General features: G+C 41.1%; 1 protein-coding gene across 1 annotated transcript in view; it reads right to left on the reverse strand.

The window, feature by feature from the left end:
- Positions 1 to 1,906, reverse strand: part of LOC145392382 (15-hydroxyprostaglandin dehydrogenase [NAD(+)]-like) — a 103,783-nt gene extending 101,877 nt beyond the window's left edge. The window contains exon 1 of the mRNA XM_080266784.1: positions 1,832 to 1,906. The gene's annotated coding sequence lies outside the window, so the exon portion shown is untranslated. The remainder of the gene's footprint in view (positions 1 to 1,831) is intronic.
- Positions 1,907 to 7,056: the final 5,150 nt, after the last annotated feature.

Consider the following 7,056-nt stretch of genomic DNA (forward strand, 5'->3'; position numbering starts at 1 on the left):
ACGTTATATTTTTACATTACTTTTCATACCCCAGATGGTTTTATTCGTGCTAGTGTTAGATTTTTCTTATTCTTGCTTCCTCTACTGTATACGACTTTTATTCAACTTACGAGAGAGGGCATGGATTACATGAATCAGAAACAGTCTCAACCCCTTGAATCCGGTGACTTAATTTTTAGTTTATTCTTGGTATTACAGACAATTTTTACTAAACTTAATAAGGACCTCTTTCTGATAGGGTTAACGAGGGCTGTGTCAAATATCTTCATTTCAGAAAGTCTCTAAAACTGAATAAATGTCTGGTGATAGAAAGAATAAAATTCAGTAGTACGTCATGAACTTGGAGAGGTTAAGGTTTATGCTATCTGAGTCACCGATGCTGCAAATAGTTCAGCGATTGACGTTTTCTGACGGATAAAACCCTTCCCTACAATCACCCTTGTCTTCATGTATTCTACTAACCTCTACGCGATTTTCATCTGGACAGCGGCTACACTGTTTTATTCTTGCTGTCCTTGCATTATTTCCTTTCCTCCACCACCAGATTAATTTGTTTTTATTGCCCCTTTACGATTTTGTACATCTCCAGAGAGAGGTCGGGGGGTTGCATGTGTTATAAACGATCTCGCAATGTTTCAGGAGGCATAGGCACTGTTGTTGCAATGTTGTGGCCATGCTGGGTGATAAACGTTTACTGGCACTTATCCCTCTGAATCTGAATGCCGTTCATTCTTTATTCTTGATGTCACCATACGATTTCATTCAGCTTAGGAAAGGCCTCTGATAAACGTTTGCAGATTTGGGGACATAAGTTCGCCTGCTGTTCCGATGCATTTACTTCACTTTTAAGGCATGGCTGCCACTTTCCTGCCTGGCACATTATACAAAGATGAAATATATCTGAGAAGAGAAGCATGCCCAGACTCACTCAGATTAAGAATACTAAGGAAACGTATAATCATTTCCCATTCATAAGTATGATTGACTTAGGGAGGACGAACATGAAATATGGGAACATTCTGAACTCTCTCTCGTAGGATTAAAAAAAAAATCCTGTCGGATCTTAATGTCATATTCACTTTCATTCAGTTTCCTAATGTAACTCACAAATTGTTTTCTAGAGGGCGAACAGGAGACAAGGGGATATTCTAACTGTGCACGCCCTTCCTGCAAAATTTCGCTGAATTATGGTGGGGATTGATCGTTAATCTCTTGAATCCTGTGACGTGTTCTTGGTACCTGCAGTTTTCCTCAGCATCGGACTGAAGGAGTTGGATACAGCCTTCTTTTTTTACCTCTCTAGTGCAGCTAGTCTGTCGTAAGTTGAATTAACTTATCTAGTGGTAGCCAGAATAAAATATGAAAGTACATCATCATATTTCAAGTATCTGGCTCAGGGCATAGGCATTGCCTGTTCCCTTTAGCCCAGTAGCCCTCCTACCTGTCATACACCTTTACGTGTCCCTGCTTTGGCACTAGTACTCGCTGTCCATATTGAACACATGCTAGGGCTGTCTTATTCAGGAATGTTGCATTAAAATTAGTGTACGGTTCTCTGTCCCACCCAAGGATCGAACTCACTTATTTTCAGATAACAGACGACCTCTCTGACCACTCGGCCTTGAGATAAGTTGTTTTGTGCATCTCATCTCGGTTCAACTTAGCAGAACCCGTCGAACCACTTAGCTTTCAGATCACATTTACTTTTCTAAGCAAGCCACCGTGCATAGTTCTAAGCCACATAATGATGAACCCACAAAGCCACCAGGAAAGGCATCTAACCCTGACATCTCGCTGTGAAGATGTCAGGATGGGGGACAATCGCTTTTACCTTAGGATGTGAAGGAAGCTGTAGTTCTGTGTGAGCGCGCAGAGAGCTGACACATACAACCTCTCTCGTCCACCGCACAAGCGATACTGGGGTGACTGAGGAGTGAGGGCCTGGGTTGGTGCCTTATATTGGTGCTGCTAGACGGGGTGGCTGTGTGTGTGTGTGTGTGTGTGTGTGTGTGTGTGTGCCTAGGAGGCATGTGGATGTGGGTTGTGGTTTGTAGGAAAGGAGGGAGGAGTGCCTGAGGGACGTAAAGAAGAGGAATTTATGGAGAATGATCAATCTTATCAGTGCAGTAACGACTTTCTTTTTGTTTGTATTTAATCTTGGTAATGGAGTGTGCTTTGGAGAGAGACCGGAGTGTCTGAGGGAGGGGAGTTATATGTATATAGATAGATAAATACATATATTTAGTTACATAAATTACTGGTTACCAACAGGCAGTTTTACTCTAGGAGAGATGTCGAACTGGTGATATATATATATATATATATATATATATATATATATATATATATATATATATATATATATATATATCCGTCGTTAACGCTTTCATTAAAGAAGGTCTTCCCTAAACTATGTAATAACATCAGTCCAGTAACCCGAATGAAAAAGACGTTATCGTTGCGAGAAATTTTTTTAAGCTACTACCGTCAGACAATTGTATTCAACATAGGTGTGCTCTCGTGTTGAAGGAGTTAAAGGCTGTCGTAATTAATCCATTTCAATGCATTATTTACTTTAATATTTCTTGCTACAGCTTGGTGATTTTATTCAGCTAGTGCCCTCGTACCTGATGGGTCGAAAGTAGTCTCCGCTAACTCGTTATTCAGAGAGCAGCTTTCTTATATAATTCTTGCTACACCCAGACGATTTTATTTTGAGAAGATAGAGCTCTGGCACTGAAGGGGTGAAGAGGGGGAAAGCAAATCAAAGAAAAAATGAACGAGAAGGGAAGAAGGGGAAAGTTAATGTGAAGAGGGAAGCTGAGAAGAACAGTGGATGAAACGAGTACTCGTATGTGGCTGATAAGGAACAAGTAGAAGACTAAAGTGAAACTGGGTGGAAGTTGAAAGTAAATGGAGGTTGGAGAAGAACATGAGAAGGATAAGAAATTGCATGGAGGAAGGTAGAGAAGCAGAAGCAGGCAGAGAAGGGAGAGAGGGAGAGAAAGAAAGAAAAGAAAAAGGAGGGAAGGATGGTTGAATGAGAAAATAAGAGCGAAGATGAAAGGGAGAAAAAGGGAAGAAGTGAGAAGGGAAAGGGATGAAGCAGAAGTAAGAAAGTAAGAAGCATAAGGGAAAAGTGAAGCGAGGGAGAGAAGTAAGATATGAATGGAAGGAAAAGAAGGAAAGAATGAGAGGTTAGGAGAAAAGGAATGACAGAGGAAGAGAAATAATTAGAAAGAATGAAGGGAGAAGGAGGAAAGGAAAAGGAAGAAAGGAAGGGAAGAGGTGGGGATGGAAAACGAGCATGTGAAGGGAGGAGAAGAGATCTGATTTAGGCATAATAGTCTGGAGAGTGGGAGGAGGTGAGATGGGGACGGGAAAAGGAGGGAAGGTTAGAGAAGGAGGGTCGGAACTGAGAAGGAGATCGAGGGATTCTAGAGAAGTGGGAAGGGGAAGGTCGGTGTGGGAGGGGATAGAGGAGAGGAAACGAGAGAACTTTGGGAGGGCAGAGAGGGGAGGGAAAAACAAAACAAGCGAGGAAGGCGAGAAAGGAGAGGGGAAGGAAGAACTAACGAGGGAGGGGAAGGTAGAACTATCAGGAGAAAGGGAAGGGGAGTGTGGGAAGAAGGTAAAACAAGGCTGAATGGTACCTAGAATAAGAGAGAGAGAGAGAGGGTGGACAGACATACATCCGAGTGCAGAGATATGTTTAGATAGCGACAGATACATAGATATTTGGATAGATATATAGGTAGAAAGATAGATAGAGATGGATAGGGAGATAAATTGAGAGAGAGAGAGAGAGAGAGAGAGAGGATAGACATACGTACGTGTTTATAGATATTTAGAGAGAGAGAGAGAGAGAGAGAGAGGTGGGCTGACATACATACGAGTACTTGGATATTTAGAGAGAGAGACAGAGACAGACAGACAGACAGAGAAGTGGAGTGACATACATACTATCAGAATATCTGTTTACCTATACAAGCACAGTATGTACAGTATATCTATCCACCTCTCTCTCTCTCTCTCTCTCTCTCTCTCTCTCTCTCTCTCTATATATATATATATATATATATATATATATATATATATATATATATATATATATATATATATATATCTGTCTGTTTGTCTGTCTGTATATATCTATTTATCTTAATATCTATGCCCTCGTATGGATATCTAGCTTTCTGTCTGTTTGTCTGTCTGTATATATCTATTTATCTTAATATCTATGCCCTCGTATGGATATCTAGCTTTCTGTCTGTTTGTGTCTGTCTGTCTGTCTCCTCTGTCCGTCTGTCTCCTCTGTCCGTCCGTCCGTCTGTCTGTCTGTCTGTCTGTCTATCTGTCTATCTATCTATCTGTCTATCTATCTATATCCAAATACCTGCACTCGTATGGATGTCTACCCCCCCCCTCTCACTCTCTCCCATGTAATTTGCTATGTCACTTAATGAATTTCGTAGGGCTTAGTGAAAATTCAGATAACTGAAATATGTCTCTCCGTATGGGTTTGGGTAAAAAGAAAAAAAAAATCCTCCCGTAATGGATTTACCTGGATCTTCCTAGAATTCAGGTGGTTTAGTTTTAGTCATTCCGTGATGTAGTCATAACGATGCCTGGCTTCTGTCTAAAAGTCATGGGTTCGATTCCGTGCTAGAGCGTTAAAATATTTACACACACATACAATATATATATATATATATATATATATATATATATATATATAGGTAGATTGATAGATATAGATATATATATAGCTAAGTGCATTTTATCAGCATTAATTTGTATTGTTATTTTTCGTTTTTCCATTGTTTTATCGGTACCTATTTTTCTTTGTTAGAGAGAGAGAGAGAGAGAGAGAGAGAGAGAGAGAGAGAGAGAGAGAGAATTATTGTGTTCACGCAGTAGAAAAGATCATTTGCAACAGAGGGGAAGATAGATATTATGCATCTGTTGGGAAGAGGAAATATTATACGTAGTAGAAGGGAAGAGGATAATGATATGTAGTAGAGGGGAAGAGGAGAGAGATGATACGCAAAAGAGAGGAAGAGAGAGAAATGGTGTGAGAAAGACGATATGCAAAACAGGGAAAGAGAAAATACGTTCACGATGAGAAGGGGAGAAATAATCAGTAGAGGGGAAGAGAGAAATAATATGATAAGAGGGGAAGAGAGAGAGAATACGTGATAGAGAGAAAGAGATGCTACGGAATAGAGGGGAAGAGAGAAATGAGACGCAGTTGAGGGGAGGCTGGATACGCTTAGCAACGAAGTCGGGCGGGAAGTAAGGGGAGTATTGGGAGTGGGAGAGGATCTTTTTTACGGAATGGGGGGAGTTGCAGTCTGGATACGCAGTAGACGGGAATATAGGGGAGACTGGATACGCAACAGAGAGAGGGAGGGGAGTTATAATACGCATTAAAGAGGATGAGTTTTGGATAGGAAGAGGGGAAGTGAGAACAGGCTGGATATGAAGCTGAGAGTGAGAGGGAAGGTGGGGGGGGAGGAAGTCTTGATCCGTAATAGAGGGGAAGAGAGATAAGGTTGAGTACACAGTGGAGAGAAGGGAAATTTAGAGACGCAGTATATGCGGGTAGTGGGGAGGGAGGGAGGAAGGGAGAATTACGAGTACTTAACCCTTCTTGTATGATATCTTGTTTTTGTTTTTCTTGGAGGAAACAATTTGTGGGCCCCTGGCTTTTGATTCCCTCTTCCTTGCATAAAAAAAAAAAAAATGCCATGAGGAGATTATCCACGATGTTTATCTTCGTAACTTAGGCGGCCTCTGAGACTGTGAATTAGTTTTGAACCCACCATCCCGGGATACAAGGCGACTGCATCGTCCAAGTTACCACAGTTACAGCCCCCATGTGGTAGGCTAAGCAGATTGCTAATTTTATCCATCACCTCACAAAAGATGGATAAACATTTGAGTTGGGTGACGCCAGCTACCCACAGCTGTATTCGAACTCTGACGAAGTCAGGTCGGCAGCTTCGTAGCTATACTCAGTTTATACTAACGTGACTTAAAATTACCCTCTCCATCTTGAACAATGAGTTATAATAATAGAATAACATTCGAATATGATAATAGTTATGAAGAGTGTTTTAAAAAGGATGTAGTGCTGTAGCATTGTCTGGCGCTGCCATGGAACTACGTGAAATAGTTGCAAAATGACAAAATCTAGGGCCTAGGTAAAGTAAAAGGACTATAGTAATGTTGGACGACAATGTTATTGAGCTGATATTATCAGAAGATTTTATTCAGCTTGTAAGAGGTAAAAGATAAGCAGCGTTTTGTTAGCCCTCGAATGTGACATCCCTAATAATTCTCTTCATACTGCCATTGGTATGCTCTTACAGACGCCAGACTTTTTCCACCATATGTGGACAGCCCCACAGTGATGGGGTAATTACTCAGAATAGTTTTTGTTGTTCTTGTTGTTGTCGTTGATATTATTGTTATTATTATTGTTATTATTATTATTATTATTATTATTATTTGTTGTTGTTGTTGCTGGTTGTTGTTGTTATTGTTTTTTATTATTATTATTATAGTTGTTTTAGTTGTGTCCGATATTAATGGAAAGTTTATGCGTTCGCTGCCATTGGAATTCGCGTGCCTTTTTTTTTTTTTTTAGAATATGCAACAGGGAGGGAAGGTGTATGAGTATTTGGGATACGTCACAAATTGCGAGAGGAGCTTAACCTACGCAGCAAAAACAGGTGAGGGGTGTATGGAAGGGGAGGGGGAGTGGAGGGGGGAGTTAAGAGGATTATGGAGGGAGGGAGAGAAATGAGGGGTGTATGAAAGAAGGAAGGGAGGTACAGGGAGTACGGAGGGAGGGAGAGAGATGAGGGGAGTATGAAAGAAGGAAGGGAGATACAGGGAGTATGGAGGGAGGGGGAGAGATGAGGGGAGTATGAAAGAAGGAAGGGAGATACAGGGAGAATGAAGGGAGATGAGGGGTGTATGGAGGGGAGGGAGGTAAGAGGAGTATACAGTAAAGGGACGGAGGGAGGGAGATGGGAGGAGTTTGGAGGA

This window comes from Coenobita brevimanus, chromosome 22 (genome assembly GCF_032717465.1).
Source record: "Coenobita brevimanus isolate Jiangsu-jjx chromosome 22, ASM3271746v2, whole genome shotgun sequence".
Taxonomy (NCBI): domain Eukaryota; kingdom Metazoa; phylum Arthropoda; class Malacostraca; order Decapoda; family Coenobitidae; genus Coenobita; species Coenobita brevimanus.